The sequence below is a fragment of the Hemiscyllium ocellatum genome, chromosome 31 (assembly GCF_020745735.1).
Source record: "Hemiscyllium ocellatum isolate sHemOce1 chromosome 31, sHemOce1.pat.X.cur, whole genome shotgun sequence".
NCBI lineage: Eukaryota > Metazoa > Chordata > Chondrichthyes > Orectolobiformes > Hemiscylliidae > Hemiscyllium > Hemiscyllium ocellatum.
The window spans coordinates 40888038-40912916 of record NC_083431.1 but is presented as its reverse complement, the minus strand read 5'-3'; positions in this window follow the sequence as shown (position 1 = coordinate 40912916).

The window sequence follows — 24879 nt, the reverse complement described above, 5'->3', positions numbered from 1 at the left end:
TTGGTATTAAAGGTTGTTAAATTGGCTTTTGAAAATTGAAATTCTGGGTCTACATATATCAGGATTATAACCCAGAAGATAGACTTTGTCTGGATTTCCAGAAACAAACGTTCTCCAAAAAATGTCAGCTACAAGCTTCAGTCATATGGAAATAGTGATTGAATTTTAAATTGAATGCAAATTGACAACTCCCAGATTATGGCCATTAATGGGAAAAATGCCCTACCAATGTTTCAACCACAAGTGGAAATCTTCAGGCATCCATGTTAGAACCATTACTTATCACAAACCTTTAACATGATTTGATAAAGATATTGACAATACAATTCTATGGTTTCCTGATCCTGTATAAGAATGTGCATAACAGTCAGAACTTAGTGTTAAATAAATAGATAGCAGGTTGATCTGTGTACTTCAGGGAAATAGGAGAAAGTGAGGACTGCAGATGTTGGAGATCAGAGTCAAGAATGTGGTGCTGGAGAAGTACAGCAGGTCAGGCAGCATCAGAGGAGCAGGAGAATCGACGTTTCAGACATGACTCATTCATCCTGTTCCTCGGATGCTGCCTCAACTGCTGTGCGTTTCTTGCACCACATTCTCTACTTGAGGGAAATGTTTCCCAGGTACAGCTGATGCCTTTTAATGCAATAAAACCAGCATTTTAGTTACATAATTCTATCTATGTATATAACAATTCCCATCTGAAGGCAAAAACAAAATACTGTGGATATTTGAGATCTGACATAAAGGTATAAAGTTCTGGAGAAATTCAACAGGTCTGGCAGTAATGCAGAGTTAAAGTATAAAATCCAATATGATTCTTCTTTGGAACTGAAGGCATCTGGAAAATGATATGTTTTTACTACCATTGCCAAAGGGGAGGTGGAGCAAGTGGAGCAGATGATGAGGTGCTCACAGCAAATGGAAACCTGAGTGTGAATGCTCATAGAAGAATGGTACAGGGATGAATATCTGTAAATAGCAGAAAATACTTTGAATCTGCTAAGAGCAAACCCATGCAAAACAAGAAACTTGGAGGGAGGGGTGCTGTTGAGAGGGAGATCTAACAATAATAGAGAACAGTGTTCATGGTGTGAAACTGTTGAATGCAGTGTTTAGTATTTATGAGGTGCTGTTCCTTCAGGTTGCATTGGGCTTTATTCGAACAGTGCAGCAGGCCTATGATTGAAATGTTAGCATGGCAGCACGATGGTTTACTGAAACAACGGTAACCCATGAGCTGGGTGTTTGTCTCTAAATACCAACTGTCCTTGATGTAGCTTTATGATGTTAGTTGCCGGTGCAGCCTGAAGTACAGCATTGAAGCATCCTGTAAATGGATTGGAGATGTGCAATGGGGGTTATTGGAGGCTGGCACATAATGGATGCCATGTCTGTGGATGGGTATGGGTGTGACCAGTGCTCATGGAGCATGAATGTTGAGGTTGTTCTTACAGGCAGGTAGGGATATTCTGCAAAGTGATCACCTGATCTGTATTTGGTCTCAGTAAGAGAAGACCACAATGGTGTGCAATGAATGTAGTAAACTAGGTAAAAGCAGTACAAGTAAATTGTTGTTTCACCTGGAAGTGTTCTTGCAACCTTAGATAATGAGGAGAGATGAAGTAAAGGAACAAGTGTTATATCTAATGCAATTGCATGGACAGGTGCAATGGTGGAGTTGAAGGGCAATGGATTAAAGTGTCACAGAGGGAATGGTCTCCATAAATGCTGTCAATAGTTGGAATGACAGAATATGAACCTTTGAATGCAGAGGCTGGTGAGATGGTATGCGAGGACAAGGTAACCCCTATTATTGCTCTGGGAGAGAAGAGAAGGGGTGAGGGCTGAAGTATGGGAAATGAACTAGACATGGTGAGGTCGCTGTAAATCATGGTGGGGTGACTGTCGGTTGAGGAGAAAGAAAAGCATCTCTGTAGAAGGTGGTGTCACCAGAGTAGATGCAACAGATGAGAGAATGAGATGAATTCCTTACAACTGTGGTGGTGCAGATGACTGGCATAGTTTTATAAATGGAAGCACAAGTAAAACCAGCAAGAAATGTAAAAATAAACATTAAAAGCTTCTAAAGTATATGACATTTAAAGGGCAGCTAGAGTGGACATTGATTTCTTAGGGAATTAGACTGGAAACTGAATAATGTGAAATAGAGAAATAACAAAACAAAGAGTTTGATGAAGTATTTTGAGTAGATAACATGAAATGCATCCCAGGATTAATTGAAAATAGAGAGGTAAAATTGAAGGAGCAACTTAGAAGACTCACTATCAATAGAGAAAAAGTAAAGGGAACATTGATGGAATGTAAAACTGATATGATTGAATACATTGTCTGAAACCTTCCAAAGTTCCCTCAATTCTAGAGAAAAACAGTAGTTTGGAAAATAACCTCTGTCATTAGGAATGGGAAATTAGGGGCCAGTTAACCCAAACTTTGTCATAGCTAGAATCCAATGTTAAAGGAACAGTGACAAGACTATTTTTTAAATCAAAGTACCATCACTAACTTGATGGAATTTTTTGAGGAGGTGATGAAGATGATTGATGAGGGAATAACAGTTGATGTTGTCTATATGGACTTTAGCAAAGCCTTTGACAAGTTCCCTCATGGTAAACTGGTACAAAAGGTGAAGTCTCATGGTATCAAGGTAAGCTGGCAAGATGGGTACAGAATTGCCTTAGGAATAGGAGATAAAGGATGATGATAAAAGATGCCTTTTGGAATGGAGGACTGTGACTAGTGGTATTCTACAGGGATCAGAGCTGGGACCTCTGCTGTCAGCGGTCAACATAAATGATTTGGAGGAAATGAAGCTGGTGTAATTAGTATGTTTATAGATGATACAAAGATTGGTAGAGTTGCAAATCGTGAGCAGGATTGTCAAACGATACAGTAGGACATAGTCCAGTTGGAGACACAGGCAGATGGAGTTTAATCTGGACAAATGTGAGGCGATGTATTTTGGAAGGTCAAGTGCAAGTGGAAGTTATGCAGTGATTGGCAGAACCCTTACGAGTTTTGATATGCAGTAGAATCTGGGTGTGCAGGTCCACAGGTCACGGAAGGTGGCAGTGTAAGTAGGTAAGGTAGTGAAAAAGGCCAGTTACATGCTTGCTTTCATTGGAAAATGCACTGAGTATAAGGTTAGACAAGTTATGTTGCAGCTTTATAGAACCTTAGTTCAGCCATACTTGGAATATTGTGCAAAGTTCTGATCACCACACTACCAGACAGATGTGGATACTTTGTAAAGGGTATAGAAAAGATTTACCAGGATGTTGGGGGATTTTAGCTGCGAAGAAAGGTTGGATAGACTGGGTTTGTTTTCACTGAAATGCAGGACATTGAGGGGCAACCTGATAGAGGTTTATAAGATTGTGAAAGGCATAGATAGAGTGGAGGGGTCAATTATTAGGGAACACAAGTTCAAGTTGCAGGGGGAGAAGTTTGAAAGAGATGTGAAAGACAGGTTTTTTACACAAAGAATGGTGAGTGCCTGGAGATTGCTGCCAGAGGAAGTGGTGGAAGCAGACACAATAGCAGCATTCAAGAAACACCTGGACAAATACATGACTGGGAAGGGAATAGAGGGATATGGATTCTGTAAGTGAACACAGTTTTAGTACAGAAGGGCAAAATAAGGCGGTGCAGGCTTGGGGGAGGGGGTGTGAAAGGTCTGTCCCTGTGCCATATTGTTCTTTGTTCTCTTTATTCTTATCGGACAAAACCATCATGGCTCTGTGAAAGTGAAGTCATAATTGAAGTTTATCGGATTTGTTTGAAGATGTAACAAATCGGTTGGTTAAAGGGTGTCATTACATGGATTTTTAAATAGCAAGCTCTTGCTATATCTTATCAAACTTGCCTTAGTAATTACCTACCACACCCCTATGACTCACCCTTTCTCGTTTCTATCCACATCTTACCTTGTGCCTTTCCAGGGACAACTCACCAGAGTCAGAATATCCCTGGGCATTGCAGAGAACGGGAAATTAGTCTCCCACGTTGTATGTAGGAACCTGGAGGTTTACCCCAGAACTAGAAGAGGAGGACATGACATCAGACTATGCCTTCCTGCTCTCCCAGGTCAGTGCAGACAGCTGGCTGGACGAATACACAGCACTGTCGGAAGAGGGTCAATGCCTTTCTCCAATCCACCTGCGTAAGCGCCATCATCGTTTCTCCAATACCACTCACTCGATCTCCGCCATTGAATCCAACTCCCACCAAAGTTTGCATTTGGTCACTTTTATTATTTCCTGCAACATCATCCTTCACTTGCTGTCGCCCACTCTAACCCTAACCCAGCATACCCTCTGCACTGTCTATTTACTCACTTAGGACAAATCCCATGTCTGCACTGACAGTAACAGCTGTACCATCCACTTTTATTTTGTTTAGTATCTACTCTATTCTTACTTCAAAGGAAAACAGTCCATAACAGGGCAGAAAAGGTCAGGATGCCTGATGGGCTGCCGGATATTCAGCTTATCCCTCTATCGGGAAGTGGATCCTGACTCTGATTGCTCTGAGCAGCTGATTGACTGTGTCCAAGCTCCTGAAATGGTTTTGGAGACTGCCCTTGACCTTCTGTGCTGGGAACCTCTGACTGAAGGCAATCTTACTTGACTAAAGACTGCTGACAACTGTGACTCACTACCTTGCTTTGTGTATGACAGTGCAGCAATAAAATGACCTTGGTACCTCTGGCTGAGGGGGCAAAGCACAAAAACACAAGACGACGCAAGGCAATACAAGGCAGTGATGCTGAGAGCATCTAGATTGGCTCATATTGCGTCAGCACTATAAGAACAAGCAAATGGGTCAGCAATGCAATGGAACCAAGATGTGTCATGAAGGTTCTTAGAGGCTGGCATAGTTAGATGGCAATGTCCATGTTCATGTGGTCAGTGCCCACGGATCTTGCACTGAAATATTGGCCTAAGTTTTATGAGTTGCAGGCATGAGCTGAGATATCCATTCTGGATTCTATGTCAGGAATTGTCAGCTTTTGGATTATCCCTTTGTCCTCTTTCTCAGCAGAGGTGTTGACCCATTTAAAGTAACTAATTGATGTCAGTTTCAAAAAGGTTAATTGATGATTCCCTTATTAATAACTTGTGTGTTCGCACTGACAACAGCAACTTCATAGCTAATGGTCCAGGAGCATTTTTGAGGCTGTCCAGTAAGTTCAAAGTTACTGAGATGGAAAAAAAGGCTGAGTCAACTCTAATAGTGATTTTAAGAAGCTGTAAGACTGAGGAAGAGAATGGAGTGTGGCAGAAATGAAAGATGGACAGCTCCATGACCTTGATTCCCCCAGGAAGACTGAATTAGTTTTGGAGGATTTATCACAATGAAGTTCACTGCATGGACAACAAACAGTGCACTTGCACTGAAAATAACAAATGCTGGAGATCGCAGTGGGTCAGACAGCATCCATGGAAAGAGAGCGAGAGAGAGCAAGCTAACATTTCAAGTCTAGATGATCCTCATTAGGTCTGAAGTGAAGTGTGGACAGGATAGCATTTATGCTATAATTTGAGGAGGAGGGGTGGTGCGGTTGGATGGAGATAGTGGGCATATAGTGCTGGTAGAGAAGAGATGTTGATAGTTCAGATTAATTAATCGGAATGTGACAATGGCAGTTATAATGGTGTAAGCAGGTTTTGAGAAGATTTGTAGCTCAGGTTGAGGTTCTGGATGTAGGTTTGCTTGTGATCTGGAAGGTTTCATCCACCATACTAAGTAACATCATCAGTGAGCCTCCAGATGAAGCACTGGAGGTATGGCCTGCTACATCACCAGTGCTTTGTCCAGAGGCTCACTGATGATGTTACCTAGTATGGTGATGAAATGTTTGAAACTGAACCTTCCTGCTCAGTCAGCAAACCTACATCCAGAACAATGGTGTGTCTCCTGCTATGGATGAGGCTAGACCCCCTCAAAATGTTTAAAGAAGGTAGGCTAGGTGTTAACTTTTTAAATTTGTTTTAGGCAGATGTAAGGTGGATATTCCAAAAGTGATGCAGCTGGTCAAACCACTCAGCTTTAAATAAAACAGAGTTTATTTACAGACTACTGAATAAAGCACAAACAAAAGAGAACAGAATATAGAATAACTTAACCTATATGAAAACTCAGCTGACTCTATCGTAACTTAATGATGCAGTTCTGATTTTCAGCAACATGCCCATAAACACACCCCTTGACAAAAAAAGGTAAATTCAAACTCAGGTTCTTAGAGGAGAAACATTAGAGAGAAAGGATCAGCCAGGAAGCATTTGCTGAAGCATGGAACCTCTTTTCACTGTAGTTGCTTCTCTGCCCCCAGATGTTTCTAACTGCTAAAACTAAACCAAACTGGAAAAATCTCAGAACTGGGAGAACAGGCCACTCCCCTTTCATCGTGCAAGTATTTTAAAAAATACCTAAAGGCTTTCCCTGATTGTTGACTTGGGCAACCTCTGGTATCCATGTCAGCACCTCTGCCTTTTCCAAGCCTCTTTGAAAAATACCAAGGACAACATAATCTTGCATTATCACGCTCCTGCCAGACTTGAAAGGATAGACAATCCCATTGTGTGGTTGGGGGCGGGATGGCGGGCGTGATAATAAGATAACAAGCAAAAAGGAAAGGAAGAAAAATTTCACAAATTGAAGGTGTTGAACTCAGTATTACGTCTAGAAGGTTGTAAAGTGCCTAGTCTGAAGATGAGATGTTGTTCCTCTAGTTTGCACTGTGCTTCATTGGAACACTGCAGTATGCCAAGGACAGACACATGGGCATGTGAGCAGGATGCTGTGTTAAAATGACCAACTACAGGAAGGTCAGGAACATGCTTGCACATAGTTGACAGTCATGAACAGTACTGATCAAACGAGTACTGTAATGACTTTGGCTTTAAACTGTCTCAGTTACACATAAATAACTCTCTGGCACAATCTCTAAATGGTTGATTAATCAGAAAGAACTGGTTCAGCAGTTAGCCTGAATCATTCAGATAGATTTGATCTGTTGATGTTGAAAGCATAAGCTAGGTAAATGACTGGCTTATCAGTTGTATTATTTTGCTCTAGTAAACAGGAGCATCATAAGCTTGTGAATATTAATCCCTTGTCTTGTTCATGCCTGTGTTTGTTCAAGCCTCCATGACCCTGGCTTTGAGGGTGTGCCAATATTCTAACTTCCCTGGCATGCTTGCTGTTTTGTGCTTGTTAGTTAATTTGGGTAATCTCAGCTGATAGGATTTCAAGCATTGTTGAAATTTCAAAAGCAACTATTCTCTACAAGTACCAAGAACTGCATGTTTCACAAAATGTTCTTTTAGGCTGAAGGGAAAATTAGCAGAGGATGGCTATCAAACATGAAATGTGCATTACATATTCAGCTATGAGGCCTGAGACTTCAGTGGAAGAGATTTTCAGGGTGAGGACAAATGATTTTTTTTTAACTTGTTTGATTGGCAATTTAAAGTATTTTTTGCATGCTTGTCCTTGACAGTTGTGTTGGTCTAATTTTGTAAAAAATTGTCTTTTTTTAAACCTGTTTAGATTTTCCTCAATTTGAAATGTGTAGCTTTTGTCTTTCTTGTCTCCCCTCCCATTTCCTTCCTTTTGACATGTCTGATTTAATAAGTTAAAAAGTTGATCTGTTTCGAAAATTTTTCTGAACCTGAGGAAATGTTGAGACAAAAATGGCTGAAGAAGGCAAGGCCATTCCTGACATTGATTGTGCCTCCCATGACCGTCATATGTCAAGGCTGAAAGAACAACACTCACAGCCAAAGATTTAACTTTAACAAATATTTAATAAAGTTTTAATGGTAGCTTCATCTTACTGCATCTGCTATCTAACCTTGTGTCCAAGGACAGGTGACTGTGTGTAGCATAAAGTGTTTCTTTAAGTTTCTCCCCCAAATATAGTTTCCAACAAAGTCCGCATTCACAACAAACTATCGTGACATCCCTCGTTATCAGGTCAAAAACATCTGCATTATTTTTCTGCCTGGTGTATGTAGCTTAAACATCATCCCTAATTAAGCATCCTGTAATAAATGTTGCAAAGAAACATAACAAATCATTATTTTCCTAACTCACTGAGTAAATGCATTTCTTTGATTGTGAATACCCGGTAGGTTCAGTGCACCACAGTCCAATATAACTAAAGTCTTTTGTTCAGTATTTGACTTCTTTTCTTTCTTCACATTTTGCTTTCAAGGGTAGCAATCAACGGATCACTTCGTCACAGCTAGGTGCATGTTGTGATTCAACATTTGGTATTTTTCAACTGCAAAGGTACATTGTTACCATAAATCAATTTCACTGTCTGTCAGTGTTTCACATAGAAAGCCTTCAGATCATTTTGGTTATCTTCCGTCATTCTGTGACCTACTTGCTGTCTCAGGAACTCTGGTCAGCAGCTCAGTATTCCAAAGTGTCATCACTCCTTCTGGGAACACTTTTTACCCCCTGGATAGCAAGTGTTTTGCCTTCCATCAACACTTCTAGTTTGGACCTCTGGATGCCTGACCCTTGTCTCAGCCTGTATATAGTAGCCATAATGTTGTCCACTTAGGTGGACAAAGTTAAAAACCACACAACATCAGTTTGTAGTCCAACAGGTTTATTTGGAAGTACTAGCTTTCAGAGCGTTGCTTCTTTATCAGCTTTTTAATTTTGTCAACCTGTATACTTGATGTTGTAGGATTGACCAAAGACCCCCATCATCTAAAACAATGGAAAAGAGCCTGGACTTCTGAAAATCTTTTAAGTAAAGGGGACAACTGCACTCAGTTTTGGGAAAAATACACAAACACAGAGATGGCTGCTTGGAACCATTGTTCAACCTGGAATTCCACCTCTACACTAACAGAACAGTCAACCGAACCTAACACTCTAGACTGAAACTAAATTTTACACTTCGGGCTACCCAGCACTGACAATAAGGGGCCGACATAGATACCAAACATGCAACTTCAATCAAAATCCATTTACACATACTCTTAACTCTTGGCTGGCACCTTGTAGTATTTTCCACCTCTGCCAGTATGTCATGCTGGGTCAGGATTACTTGAGGTAGCTCACTGCAAACTCCTTGCCTTTTCTTTAACTGAGGCCTATTTAGTGATTAATAATAGAGGATACACCACTGTAGAGTGAAGAGACACTGAAGAGGCCCTGTTCTTAGATAACTGGCATGTTGCAGTAAGTACAACTGGCCAGGTGTAATTACAAGGATCTTAGGGAGTTGTTACAATACAAAGCTCCCCTGAAAGCAAGAGTAGAACTCCTTGACTCCACTCATTCTACTGATGTCTCACACTGGCTGTGGGTGAAAACAGTGTAAATGTGAACATTAATCCTTTAGAACCATTCTTTTATATCCCCAACATGCTCTTTTGGTGATGGTATCTATGACTTGGATGACAAAGTATATCCAGCTTACTTGGACCTTCTCGTATCAGCAATACTTCACCTACCATCACATCAGATTGTTTAGTGTCCTTTCTGTGTTTTGAATCCAATTTTGAATTACCTGCTTACTCAATATTAGGAAATCAATCCTACTGATTAACACTGATGCCCCTCAGCTCTGGTGCCTAGGTGCATGTTTGTGTTCAGGTATTAACTCAACTAGGCTCTTTACAGAATTAATTTTAATAATGATTTAATTCAGTTTTAACGGTGACATCATCTTTCTGCTGCCACATGTGCTCTTTGCCATTTTGCATCATGTCAGGTGGTGACTCCCTGTGTAAACAAGTTTTCCTTGCAATTTCTCAAACTAAAACCTTTCAATATCTAATACTCAAACCCACACATGCAATGAATTATTATGACAATGATCTTTCTCATTGTTGGTGTATGAGGAATTATCGTGAAATCACACTTTTTGCAGTCACTTGAAGATTCCCATTTCTCAGGAAGCTCATTTGGATATCTGACTTATCCTGAGGCAGCGAATGTCTCCTTGCCTCCTCTTCATGGGGTCCAGGCCTTCAGTGACAGAGATTTATTAGTCTCCAAATTCAGACTGTGGATTCCTGCAAGGTTGAGGACAAGGACCTTTCTACCTCAAGAGACCTGGCCTACGGGTCTCTCCCAGAAATTAGTGACCTCATTTAGAGTAGCAGAAAAAGCTTTCTATCTGTCTCTTGGTGTACCAAAGACCTTTGATGCCTTTATGGCTAACGTTTGGTCCTTTTCCCGTTATGACATTCAGATAAAATCCTGAGAACAGTTAGATAATTCAAAAGTAGTTTATTGAGAAACAGGTTACCTTCCCAATGCAGCTTGGCTTCAAGCTTTAGTGGAATTCAATCCAGAAGTCCAAGCAATTAGATCTCTTATTTTCAGAAAGTTGGTCAAGCCAACTTGTGTGGAAAGCTTGTTGTTTTACTTTCGAACACATCTTTTTTTTATTGGCAAGAAGCCAAAATGTTTGAAAGCTTTCTTGGCAAAACACAGCAATGTAAAACTTTTAAAATCTATAGCTTTAATTAAAAATGAAGTAACCTAGAGATTGTGATGTGGAACTTGCAACTCCGAGATTTTGAGTTCAAATTAGAAAATTACATGTAAATAGTACTAGATTGTTATGAAAGTTCACAACACTAACGTAAAAGAAAACCAGAGTTTGTCAGAGGGCAACAGGAGCAACTCATTACAAAAGATACTGGGCTGGATTATGCAGTGTGTGACAAATTATTCATTTTGCAAAATGCTAAATAGAAAGATAGAACTACAGAATATCATAGAAAGAAAAGCCTTAGCAGGGGGAGATAGCAGTCTTGTGGTATTATCACTGGACTGTTAATCCTGCGATCCTGTTCTGGGGACATGGGTTTGAATCTCACTGTGGCAGATGGTGGAACCTAAATCCAATAAAAAGTATCTAAGTCTAATGATGATGATGATGAATACATTGTCGGAAAAAAAAACACGAATGTTGAGAGGGTTGTCAAGAAGGCGTATGGTGTGTTGAGGATTGAGCTTAAGAGCTGTGAAGTTATGCTGCAGCTCTCTAGAGCTCTGGTTAGACAAGACTTGGAAAATTGTGTTCAGTTCTGTTCGTCTCATTATAGGAAAGATGTGGAAGCCCTAATCCTGTGAAGGAGGAGTTGGCCTTTTGAGCCCGCACAGCCATTCAAAATGATTATAGTGGAACTTCCAACTTCATACTCTGTTCCTGCTTTCTCCCTATATCCTTTCATCCCTTCATTCCGAAGAACCGGGTGCTGGCTCCTCTACTTTTTCTCATTTACATAAATGATTTAACTGCGAGCATAAAAGGTACAGTTAGTAAGTTTGCAGATGACACCAAAATTGGAGGTGTAGTGGACAACGAAGATGGTTACCTCAGATTACAACTGGATCTTGACCAGATGGGCCAATGGGCTGAGAAGTGGCAGATGGAGTTTAATTCAGATAAATACAAGCTGCTGCATTTTGGGAAAGCAAATCTCAGCAGGACTTATACACTTAATGGTAAGGCCCTAGGGAGTGTTGCTGAACAAAGAGACCTTGGAGTGCAGGTTCATAGCTCCTTGAAGAAGGCATTTGGTATGCTTTCCTTTATTGGTCAGAGTATTGAGTACAGGAGTTGGGAGGTCATGTTGTGGCTATACAGGACATTGGTTAGGCCACTGTTGGAATATAGCATGCAATTCTGGTCTCCTTCCTATCGGAAAGATGTTGTGAAACTTGAAAGGGTTCAGAAAAGATTTACAAGGATATTGTCAGGGTTGGAGGATTTGAGCTGCTTCCCCTGGAGCGTCAGAGGCTGAGAGGTGATCTTATAGAAGTTTACAAAATTATGAGGGGCATGGATAGGATAAATAGATAAAGTCTTTTCCCAGGGGTAGGGAGTCCAGAACTAGAGGGCATAGGTTAGGGAGAGAGGGGAAAGATGTAAAAGAGACCCAAGGAGCTACTTCTTCACGCAGAGGGTAGTACATGTATGGAAGGAGCTGCCAGAGGATATGGTGGAGGCTGGTACAATTGCAACATTTAAGAGGCATTTGGATGGGTACATGAATAGGGAGGGTTTGGAGAGATATGGGCCGGGTAATGGCAGGTGGGACTAGATTGGTTTGGGATATCCGGTCAGCATGGACAGGTTGGACTGAAGGGTCTGTTTCCATGCTGTACATCTCTATGACTCTATAACTATATTTTCTTGAAGGTCTTCAAAGATTTGACCTCAACTCTTTCCCTTGGTGGAGAGTTCCACAGGCACGCTCTTGGATGAAGAAATTTCTTCTCATCTCAGTGATATCTTGGGCAGGTCATAGAGTTATAGAGATGAACAGCACAAAAACAAACCCTTCAGTCCATCTCATCCATGATGACAAGATAATCTAGTCCCATTTGTCAGCACTTGGCCCATATCCCTCTAATCCCTTCCTATTCATAAAACCATCCAAGTAAGTTGTAATTGTACTAGCCTCCACCACTTCTTCCAGCAGCCCATTCCATACACTGACCATCCTCTACTTGAAAAAGCTGGCCCTTGCGTCCCTTTCAATTTTTTTCTCCTCTCACCTTAAACCTATGCTCTCTAGTTCTGGAGTCCCCCACCCCAGGGAAAAGGCCTTGCCTATTTACCCTATCCATGCCCGTCATGATTTTATAAACCTCTCTAAGGTCACCTCTCAGCCTCTGAGGCTCCAAGGAAAACAGCCCCGGCCTATTCATCTTTCCCTGTTGTTCAAATCCTCCAACCCTTCGGGAACCTTGTTTACAAGACAGCATCCTTGTAAATCTTTTCTGAACCCTTTCAAAGTTCACATCATCCTTCCGATAGGAGGGAGACCAGAATTGTACACAATATTTCAAAATTGATTGAACCAATGTCCTTTACAGCTGCAACATGACCTCCCAACTCCTATACTCAATGCTTTTCCAATACAGGAAAGCATACCAAACGTCTTCTTCACTATCCTGTCTACCTGCGTCTCCACTTTCAAGGAACTATGAACCTGCCCTCCAAGGTCTCTTTGTTCAGCAACATTCCCCAGATCTTACCATTCAGTGTATAAGTCCTGCGCTGATTTGACTTTCAAAAATGCAGCACCTCACACTTGTCTAAATTAACCATCTGCCACCCTTCAGTCCATTGGCCCATCTGATCAAGATCTGTTGTACTCTAAGATAACTTTCTTTGCTATCCACTACACCTCCAATGTTGGTGTCATCTGCAAACTTACTGATATACCACCTATTCACATCCAAATCATTTATATAAATGACGAAAAGTAGTGGACCCAGCACTGATCCTTGTGGCACTCCACTGTCACATGCATCCAGTCTGAAAAACAAACCTCTACCACCAACATCTGTCTTCTACCTTCAAGCTAGTTCTAGTACTAGCCAAATGGCTAGTAATCCCTGTATTCCATGAGATCTAACCTTGCTAATCAGTCTACCATGAGGAACCTTGTCAAATGCCTTACTGAAGTCCATATGAATCACTTCCACCCCTCTGCCCTCATCAATCCTCATTGTTGCTTCTTCAAAAATCTCAATCAGGTTTGTGAAACATGATTTCCCATTCACAAAGCCATGGTGACTATCCCTAATCAGTCCTTGCCTTTCCAACTGCATGTAAATCCTGTCCCTCAGGATTCCCTCCAACAACTTGTCTACTACCAATGTCAGGCTCACTGGTCTATAGTTCCCTTATCATCTTTCTTAATTTGTAGTACCACATTAGCAAACCTCCAGGCTTTTGGCATCTTACTGTAACTATTGATCAGACAAATATCTCAGCAAGAGGCCCAGCAATCACTTCTCACAGAGTTCCAGGGTACACCCGATCAGGTCCTGGTGATTTATCCACTTTTATGTATTTCATTATATCCAGCACCACCTCTGCTGTAATGTAGATATTTTTCAAGATGTCACCATCTATTTCTCCACATTCTATATCTTCTATGTCCTTCTCCACAGTAAATATTGATACAAAATACTCATTTAGTATCTCCCCCATCTCCTGTGGTTCCACACATAGGCTGCCTTGAGGGGCCCCTATTCTCTCCCTAGTTACCCTTTTATCCTTAATGTATTTATAAAATTCCTTTGGATTCTCTAAACCCTGTTTGCTAAAGCTATCTCATGTCCTCTTTTCTCTCTTCTGATTTCCCTTTTAAGTATGCTCTTATTGCCATTATACTCTTCTAAGGATTCATTGAAAGAATCTAACCCGCATTCCCTTATGTTTATTGCCAATTCATCACCCTTCCCCTTCAACCATGGGGCATTTTGGGAGACAAGCAGTTTTTTTCATTATTAGATAATGGTCAAGAAAAAGACAAGCAATGTTTGAAGTCTAACAATCATACTGTCTGAGATTACTAGAAATCATCAGCATATGTCTAAATAGATTAGATTAGATGAGATTCCCTACAGTGTGGAAACAGGACCTTTGGCCCAACAAGTCCACACCAACCCTCCGAAAAGCAACCCACCCAGAACTATTCCCCTACATTTAGCCCTTCGCCTAACATCGCCAATTCGCCTAACCTGCACATCTTTGAATCATGGGAGGAAACTGGGGCACACAGAGGAAACCCATTCAGACACAGGGAGAATGTGCAAACTCCACATATGTACTCAAGTAATTATCCAATGAACTCCCTAAGGTTGCCTAAGGCAGGAAGTGAACCCGGGTCTTTGGCGCTGTGAGGCAGCAGTGCTAACCACTGTGCCACCATGCCGCCCCAGGAGTCATCTCATTCTGTGGATTTTTGAGAACTCATTTGACATTCCTGGAGATTAGTTTCAATGTGATATGCACCAGAAGAGAGTGACGATATGTGTGAGCAGGGCAAGCAATGTCTCTTAACCAATGAGATTGAAAAATCATCATTGAGTTATGTGGGCCATGTACTTATTGCTGGGATCAGGGTTTGAAGAGAAATAGCTGACCGAAACAAGATCACCAATTTCCTGCGTAATGATTTTCCACTTCTGTTTGTGATGCTGGAAATTTGGTGAGGGTGGAGGGAACGGACTGACATGGGAACCTACTGTTGCTCACGCTAAGGAAACTTAAGGTCAAGAATGTTATTAAAAGCCTGACATTTAGCCTGCTTCAAATTGTCATGGAGGTAGCTGGCATTTAAGAGCTGTGTACCTCAGACCATTTAAAGGAAAACATGAAACAATTGGATGTGCATCAGTAAGGAAAAAGCTTTTGAAAGTAGAAGGCCAAAGGCTAATCAGAACTGAAAGGGCTTAGCTCTTTGTGGGAAAGGTTGTGGCAGTTCATAGTCAGAATAAAGAGAAGATAGCATTGAGAACATTGCCAGTTTACAAATTAAAGGGTAATTCTGACAATTCAGAGGCCAAGGCAAATTCTCTGGGGACATTGGGTCTAATTCGACCACAGCAGATGGTGAAATTTAAATGTGATTTATCAAATTTGGGAATTAATACTTGAAACTTAGATTTTTTTGCTTCTGATTGCTTGAGAAAGAGTACTGTAGGAATGTTGCTGGCAGCCCCTCCAGCCACTTCAGGCTACCTGAGTACTGACATGTCCAGCCTGCATAATGCTTCATGGGTGTTACTTTGCAAACCTCTAAGCTGACTGGTCCTAGCTATAGAATTCACTATACATTCTATACATGTGTGCTTATTGTTCCTGCTGCCAAAACATGGCTGTTATTGATGTTTTCCACACTTTAATTTGAGAATCTCATGCGTGTGAGAAATCTGTGATAGACTTCTGCTCCTAGACGTGGGTCTACAATATTCTTACAAGTGGTAACACAGCTATTGTTCCTGCTCCAAGTAAAATGTTCTTCATTGTTGCTGATGATAGGCACTAAATCACTGACTAGTTACATTGACTCTTGTATAGTCTATAGTCAAAGGCCTGTTGTAATGATTGGAAGTTGTACTCATTGTGCCAGAGTGTGTGAAGACATTGAATCTTTCATACTCTGTATCTATGTCTGTTTTGTAACTTCTCTGAAACTTACTGTTTCAGCAATTTGTATCAATTGTCTGAGTAAGTGACATCTGTAAACTGTATAAATTAAAGTTAAGCACATACAGTTGAGTGAGGGGAGTTTATTGGATAATTACTTGAGTGCATATGTAAAGATACTTATTGATATTAACAATTGGTTGCAGAGTTAGGAGGAAAGCATTTGTAATGACTCATTTTGTAAATAAAACAAAGACTAAGTAAAGATTGATGTTTTAGTATTTCATTCACGGGATGAGGACATTGCTGGCTATGCTAACATTTATTCCCCTTCCCTGACTGCCCAGGCTGGCTATCAGAAACTTAACAACAATTTCCTTCCACCCTCTGAGAATATATATCTCCCTAGTCTCCCTCAGAAGTTCAATCATGGCTTCCAATTCAGTCCAGAAATACCCTGTCCCAGCTCCTCTGGTTCTTACTTTGCTGAGAAACCATGACATATTGATTGTTAATAACTTCAAAAGTCATGGCATTTAAATCTGCCTCACTATAAAGGTGACTGGCTTTTGTTTCTACCCTCTTGGCCACATGCTGAGGTGGAGATGGTCAAGAGCTTCAAACTCCTAGGAGTCAATATCACCACTGATCTGTTCCAATTCATCCACATCGATCTTAGAGTGAAGAAAGCATACCAAAGTCTCTACTTTCTCAGTAGGTTAAGGAAATTTGGCTGTTCACAATGAGTATTACCAATTTTTATCGATGCACAATAGAAAGCATCCTATCCAGATGCATCGAAGATTGGTTTATCAATTGCTCTGTCCAAGACTCCAAGGAATTGCAGAGTTGTTAATGCAGCCCAGTCCATCACACAAACTAGCCTTCCACCTATTTTTCTGACTATACTGTATCTCCCACTGCTTTGGGAAAACAGCGAATGTAATCAAAGACACCTCCCACCATGGTTATACTCTTTTCCACCCTCTTCCATTGTTCAGAAAACACAAAAGTTTGAAAACGCATACCAACAAATTTAAGAACAGCTTCTTCCCTGCTTAATCAAACTTCTGAAAGATCCTCTTAAGTGTTAAAGTTGATTTTTCTCTGCATCTTCTCTGTCACTGTAACACTGTACTCTGCACTCTGTTGGACTTATGATTTGTCTCGTTAAAACACAAAATAATACTTTTCACTGTATTTCAGTAAATGTGACAATAATAAATAAATCCAACAAGATCAGCTGCTGTCCAATTAACAAAGACTTCCTGATTCAAAACCAGATACAGACCCACATTCTGAATACCATGTGCTCTACAGGGTGCAAAGTTGGAAGTATAAATGGGGATATTTAATTCAACTTAAAATCATGTATAGAATGTAAAATGAAGTGAAGATTATCAGAGATAAATAGAAGAGCAAATTCAGAGATTTTTAAAATATCTTCTCTTCAGCTGAAATTAAAATATGAAGGAATGAGACTTTACATTTGAAAAAAATATTTTTTCAGTGAGGCTGTTGGACAATAATCAGACATTATGCTATTAAAAATCACTTGCACCTGATACTCTAATGTTTTCTGGTATGTTTCATCAGTATCTAATACCTCAACTTTAAGTCCTTTAATGTATGTGAATGTTGAGTCTTAGGGAGAGATATTGATGTATTAAAGCCAAATTAGTGCTCCAGCTGATATCTAACAGGTGACTTCCATAAGTTCAATATCACCTCCTTGCTGTTGCAATCTATGGTCCGATTAACAAAGCTGAGAACACTGTATATTTTTCTAACTGTTCTCTCTACCTGCCCTGCCACTTTAATTTTTATTATTCACACATGGGATGTGGGTGTCACTGGCTGCCAGCATTTAATGCCTGTCCCTATTGCCCATAAAAGGTGGTGGTGAGCTGCCTTCATGAACTGCTGCAGTCTACATACTTAAGGTTGACACACAATGCTTTTAACGAAGGAGTTCCAGTAATGTCCTACGGGAAAAGGTATCTGCCAACCTTACGTGGTCTGGCCTTTATGTGACTTCAGACTCACAGTAATGTGGTTGACTCTCAACTTCCTTCTGAAATGGCCTAGCAAGTCTTTGTATCAATTGCTACAAAGTCTCATTCAAGGATTTGTGCACATATAATTGCAAGTCCCACTGTTCCTGCAACCTTTTAGAATTGTTTACCCTATTTTATGTATTCTTTCAATGTTCTTCCACTCAAAGTGCATCACCCCTTCCTTCTCTATATTAAACCTCTTCTATACTTCTACACCATTAACTTGCTGATGTACTTTAGGAATTCCACACTGCCCTTGTACAGTTTACCCATTTATGCACTGGAATGTCCTAATGTTGGCAAACTAATAGAACTGGAGGTCTTACTGAGCACCATGAGATTTGTAAAAATGTTGCAGTACATTATTTGATCTGATTGGTGACATTTTGTAACAACATTCCAGCTTTCTAACTTGCAGACTCTCCTAAATCATTACTGCTGCTCACGATATGCAGCATGATATCCAACCCCACTCCTCGCCATCCCATCGAGTCCTGGAATGCCTCAAAAGCTGACACTGCCCCCCTAATCTCTAGAGAGACTGCTACTGCCTGAGGAACAACCAGACATGTTAGATCTCCTCTTGCCCTGGTCCATGAAGTGCTGGTGATCCCTGAACTTAGCTGACCCCTCCTTTCCTGGCCCCATGTAGCACCGCCGAGTTCCAAAATCAGTTGCACCTCACCTCCTCTGACTAATGGGGTATTGGCAATCTGGGTTTGACAGGAACTACACTCCCACATTAACCCATGGGAATGTCAGCCATGACCAAGCTCCGCCACCCTGAAAGACCCAGGGACACCAGCCAGGAACGATTGTGACAGCCTCTACTCTTCCCTCAAAGGCAGCAGCTGAAATTATGGTGTCTCCATGACAGATTTCACCCTGCAGCCAGCGAAACAGCATAGGTGGCGCGTGAGATCCATATGGACTGGCAGCCTGCCATGGTGAGTAGCCACAATGAATAGTGGCCTCGGAGCTGGAGGCAGCCAGCAAGAAGGGATGACGCAGCCCCAAAAAAATGATGTCGCCAGACAGCTGGCATGATGCAATCAGGAACAAGAGATGGCACCAACAGACGTCCGGAAACCCAATGAACAAAGGCTTCCTGAATCAAATGTCAGGTAGTGGTCTCCTGTCACCAGAGTCAGAGAGCATCCATTGCAAGAGGTTGTTACATAAAGTATTGTAATCAAAACCTTCCATTTTTCTCTAACTTAGGTATCTTAAAATTTATACAGGTCATTTCTGCTATAATGCACATTTCATTAACTTGGATTTGCTATAACATGATTGACTAGTTGGGCACACTGTTTCTAAAGCGTGAAGTTTTAACGCGTGCATTGGTCATAACGTGATTTCAGCTCCATTAGTTTAAACGGTGCTGCCATTACATGATTTTCTTATAACATCGGATTGCACGAGAACTGAACTACCACGTTATCACATAATTGACTGTACTTATAATTATTTCATTAATCTATATAAGATTTTAGTCATTCAAAACACTCCATTTCACATTAGATAGTAATTCTTTTTCTCTCTATGCCCTACAGAACTTATGTAGAGCTTGAACATTGATTCCCATTGGAAGCAATTATTCACGTAAGGTCTTTTCACGTAAAATCATGATTTTCAAGTATAGAAATCAAACATGAAGAATTGAAGATGCTAGAAATCTAAAACAAAAAACAGAAATTTCTGGCAAATCTTTGCAGATCTGGCAGCATCTGTAGAGAGAAAGCAGAGTTAATGCTTGAAACCCAGTGATCCTTTTTCAGAACTGCAATTGAATTCATGGTTTGGCTGAACTTTGATGTTTCACTTCCAAATTTATTTTGTTGGACGCCAAGAAAAGTTGTCCTGTTTCTGACTTCAACATCCAACTCACATCTTGCCATTTGCATCATTTATAAGTTAATCTGTTTTAGAAGAAGCATCAAATTACCTTTCAAAACATTTAGAAAAATGGATTGTTCAGAGTTGCATATTTCTCTAAGGAGTCTTGCTCCACTTCATACAACTCCACACTAAATGTTGACTCTAGATTTTCTGTATCAGGGTGTTATATTACTCCAAGCTGACAGCCAGAGGTACAGGGAATGCAGGTCAAAGAATTAGCACGACAGCATTCAATCCTCATCCTTGAACATGGTTTCCCTGATGACTCTCTGTGATCATGAGACCCCTGTACTGCATGAACAAAACCATTTTGCATTGGCATGACTATTGTAGTAGCTAGACAAAAACATTTTGAGTCTGCTGGTGATTGCCAATCGGTATTTCTATTAATAAGCAATCCTTGATATTTGTCCCCTCTATCTCATTACTGAGAACCCAGATTTGGCTGAGATTGGAATACACTGTACATTAGTGTGGAACAGATGGTAGACATGAATTATGAAGATGGTTTCTCCTTGTTTTCAGTTTCACAGCCTCCTGAGGCTTGACACAATGACCAGAAATTGCAACAGCTCTTTCCTTCTGTGTCCCGGACAACCAGCTGTCCTAATATTCTAAATTCCTATTTAGGGAATATTCATTACCATATTGATCATCTTTTGATTAAGTATTTTTATTCCAAAAATATACTTTATTCATAGAATATATACATACATAGTCACTAAAGCAGTCTGATTCTGTACATTAGCATATGAAAGAACGAAAATTTACTAGAATTTGACTCGATCCAAAAAAGAAATCCAAGGCATTTCTTAGTTATGCTAGATTATGTTTACATATATTTGAGGCACTAATAGGGGTCCAATAACTAAATGAACCCCATTTAAATTTGGCAGAAAGACCTCAGACAGTGATTTTTCCCCACTGTTCCAAGCTTTAGTACATCCCTCAGCACATAGTCCTGGACCTTGGAATGTGCCAGTCTGCAGCACTCGGTTGAGGTCAACTTCTTGCTCTGAAGGATCAGCTATTTTTCAGCAGACCAAAGAGTGTCCTTTGCTGGGTTGATGGTCCTCCAGGCACAATTGATGGTTGTTTCGGTACGCATCCCTGGGAACAGACCTGAGAGTTCTGCAGCATGGAGCTATGTGGGACAAACCTTAACAAAAATCACTGCAGACATTTCTTTGCAGAGGCACTTTCCAGAGGGAGATGTGTGACAGTTTCTCATACCACCTCCTCAGCCACAGCCACTTCAAGGGCAGCATGTGGTGGTGCATAGAATCCAGGTTAACACGAATGATATCACAGGCAGTGCCCTTCTTACCACCAGCCAAGCAATGCCTTGGTGCTTGTTGGGAAGTTCTAGTGGCATTCTACCAATGACAGTCAGCTCAAGAAACAATACGACAGGATCCACCCTCTTCTTTTCCCACAGGGGCTCAAGGACACGATGTGCTGAACACTTTCTGATGGGCCCGTGGTCAAAGGGGATTTTCTTTGCAAATTTCTCCATAAAGGGCAGGTGATACATAACAGTCCAACTACTTGGAACATTCTGCGGCACCGAGGCCAGGCCCATCCTTCGGTACACTGAGGACAAAGAGAACCTCAGTACATAGTGACACTTGGTGTTTGTGTACTGAGGGTCTGCACACAGCTTGATGCAGCCACACATGTAGGTGGCCATCAGGGTGAGGGCAGCATTGGGTATGTCCTTCTTTCCCTTACCCAAAGCTCTGTACTTGGTGTCCCTGTGGGCATAGTCATCTTGGACCTCCAGGTGAAATGAAAGATGGCTTAGGTGTTTGCAACAGCACATGTTCAGGGAATGAGCCAGACCTGTAGCCACCTACAACCACAGCGAGAGTACCTCACACCAGATGACAAGGTTTTTACCTGGAATGGAGAGGGAGCAGTGCTCCCAAATGCCTAGTTTCTGCCTCACCTTGGTGATGTGATCTTTCCAAGTTTTTGCACACGCCCTGGCCCGTCTGGACCAGCACTTTCAAGCAATCTATCCTCACGGTGAAGGGAGTAAAGGATTGGTCGACTCAGTTCCCAAACAGCATGGCCCTGCTTTTGCCTCAATTTAACTTGGCTCTTGAGGCCATTTCAATGTTCCAATTGGCAAAGTGACAGATAATGATTCTGAATAAATGCCTTCAACCTGTTACATTAATTCTGTGTCTCTATCATTCCATTTATGCTGCCTGACTTCTGATGTATTTTCTGATTCTATCATAGGTACACATTAGTCCCTGGTGAATTTTATTTTATGGTGTTTACAATCCCTGGATAAACAACAGCAGTGAAAAAGTTTAAGAGAAAGATTTCAACAAATATAAATATGCAAAACGTTCCCATGTTAATGTTTCTTATCATTCATTAAGCTGATTTCCTTTTCCTTCATAGAGTCATAGTCCTAGAGCATGGAGACAGGCCCTTTGGCCCAGAATATCCCTCCGCGCTAACCCCATTTCCCTGCACTTGGCCCATATCCATCTCAACCTTTCCTTCCCATGTATTTGTCCAAACGCCTTTTAAATGTTGTTAATGAACGCGGGTCAACCACTTCTGCTGGCAGCTCACTCCATACGTGTACCACCCTGTGTGTAAAAAAAAGGTTGCCCCTCAGGTTCCCTTTAATTCTCTCCCCTATAACCTTAAACTGATGCCCTCCAGTCCTCGATTTCCCAATCCTGGGAAAGAGACTGAGCACATTCACCCTCTCCATGCCTCTCATGGTCTTATTCACTTCTCTCCTCAGAGCATTCATTTAAGACTCCCCTCCAAATGTCAGAGCTGTTCAGCTACATTGTTGCAGGACTAGAGAACAGAGGGTACACTGATATATGGAAATATTACAAAGGAAGCATAATTTGAAAGCAGTTCTTTTGTTTTAAGGGAGGAGCAAGTGATAAGAAGATAATGTTTTTTTTTAAAAGCCTACCATTAAACATGTTGGCCTGGCTCTTGGAGAATTTATTGACCCGTCCTCCTTACACGTGACCTCTGCAACTTCAGACCCGTGCATCACTGACTGCCCAGCCAAACCTGCATTGACATCCATACTGCACCTCATCTGGTTCTAGTACCATGGTTCTGCTTGAATTAGCAAACTCCCAAATACATTGGACTATTTTTATTCAATGCCTACCTGATTAGCCAACAGTTACGTTCGAAGTAAATGCGACAATGCAATCTACTGGCTCAATTATCTGATCAGTTGTTTCAGTAAATTAATTATTCAAAGTCAAATTTGTTGAAATGTAAACTTAATGATAATGTAGTACATCAGGTGTCCTTGTAATTTGTGAGATGTGCCAACACTGTTCCACACAATTTCAAACAGCCTCCAGTTGCATATAATAGCTGCAGTGTGTTTAACATCTCCATGAACTGCACACTATCTCATTGCATTTTCCTTCAACTATAGAACGAACTAAAAACAAGCAAAGGGGTAACAAGATTTAACAATTAACTGATGAGTTTGTGATGAAGGGCTTATGCTCGAAACGTCGAATTCTCTATTCCTGAGATGCTGCCTGGCCTGCTGTGCTTTGACCAGCAACACATTTGCAGTTTGTACAATATGGTCAGGATGCTGTCTGACTGGCTGTGCTTTTCCAGCACCACACTCTTTGACTCTGATCTCCAGCACCTGCAGTGCTCACTTTCTCCCAGCTCGCTTGTATAATATGGTGCCATTCAAGGATGCTTGGGAGAAGTGTCTCAGAATTGGAGCAGTATGCAGCTCTTGTAGGGTGGTGGACTAAAGCTGCTTTTGCTTTTGCTTTTTTTAATCATGTATTGAGGAAATATTGTGAAAATATCCTTCCTGTCTCTTTTTGCAGTATTTTTAATTGATAGCAAAGGACTGGGACAAGTTTGGATCATCACATATTTACAAGCTGGACTTTATTAATCATATTTTTAATGTCACAAGTGCATTTGTCTATAAACCAACTGCAGTGTCATATTTCATGATAATCCTCTCTATGGTTAGAAGCAAATTTGAATGTTCTTAAATCAAAACATTGAATGAAATCTTATTAGGGTCTGAGTGATGTGGTTATGGCAAGATTTGTGATCGAATCAGATGAGAAGTCCAGAGGCTTATCTTGACGAGCAGCATCTTGCTTCAACTTTTACACATTTAAGAAATAGCACAGGAATTTTCCCACTAGGCAGGAATAAGCTGCCAATTAAGAGGGTTTATTAGTTGTTAACTACCTTGCTAACAGTCCAACATATCTCACTAACATGCAGTATCCAATCATAGCAATTGAGTCAAACAAACTAGATGTTGGGAAGATTTAACATGGCAATCAGAGCTGGTGTCTGGAGAATTCAGTTCACTGCTTATCCTAAAGGACCTCTGTTTTGTGTACAAACATGCTGCATTTCAGGGCAGATATTGGCAATTAACACTTCTCAAACCCTCCCACGCATCATGCCAATTCACTAATACACATGCAGGCCACTCAAGGATGACTTGCATTGCTGGGTAAGCCTGAAATGAGTGTCAAATGTATGCAGCAGGGACACTGTGCACACAGACAGGCACACAGTTAAAGGATTGAACGACAATGCATCTCAGGGCTGCTTGCTTGCTCTTTTTTTTAGACTTTTTTTTTAGACTTACAGTGTGGAAACAGGCCCTTCGGCCCAACAAGTCCACACCGACCCGCCGAAGCGAAACCCACCCATACCCCTACATTACCCCTTACCTAACACTACGGGCAATTTAGCATGGCCAATTCACCTGACCCGCACATCTTTGGACTGTGGGAGGAAACCGGAGCACCCGGAGGAAACCCACGCAGACACGGGGAGAACGTGCAAACTCCACACAGTCAGTCGCCTGAGTCGGGAATTGAACCCGGGTCTTCAGGCGCTGTGAGTTGTCGCGCTTGTACACTTAACATTCACTTACATGATTGCAGCATCCCTGCCTAG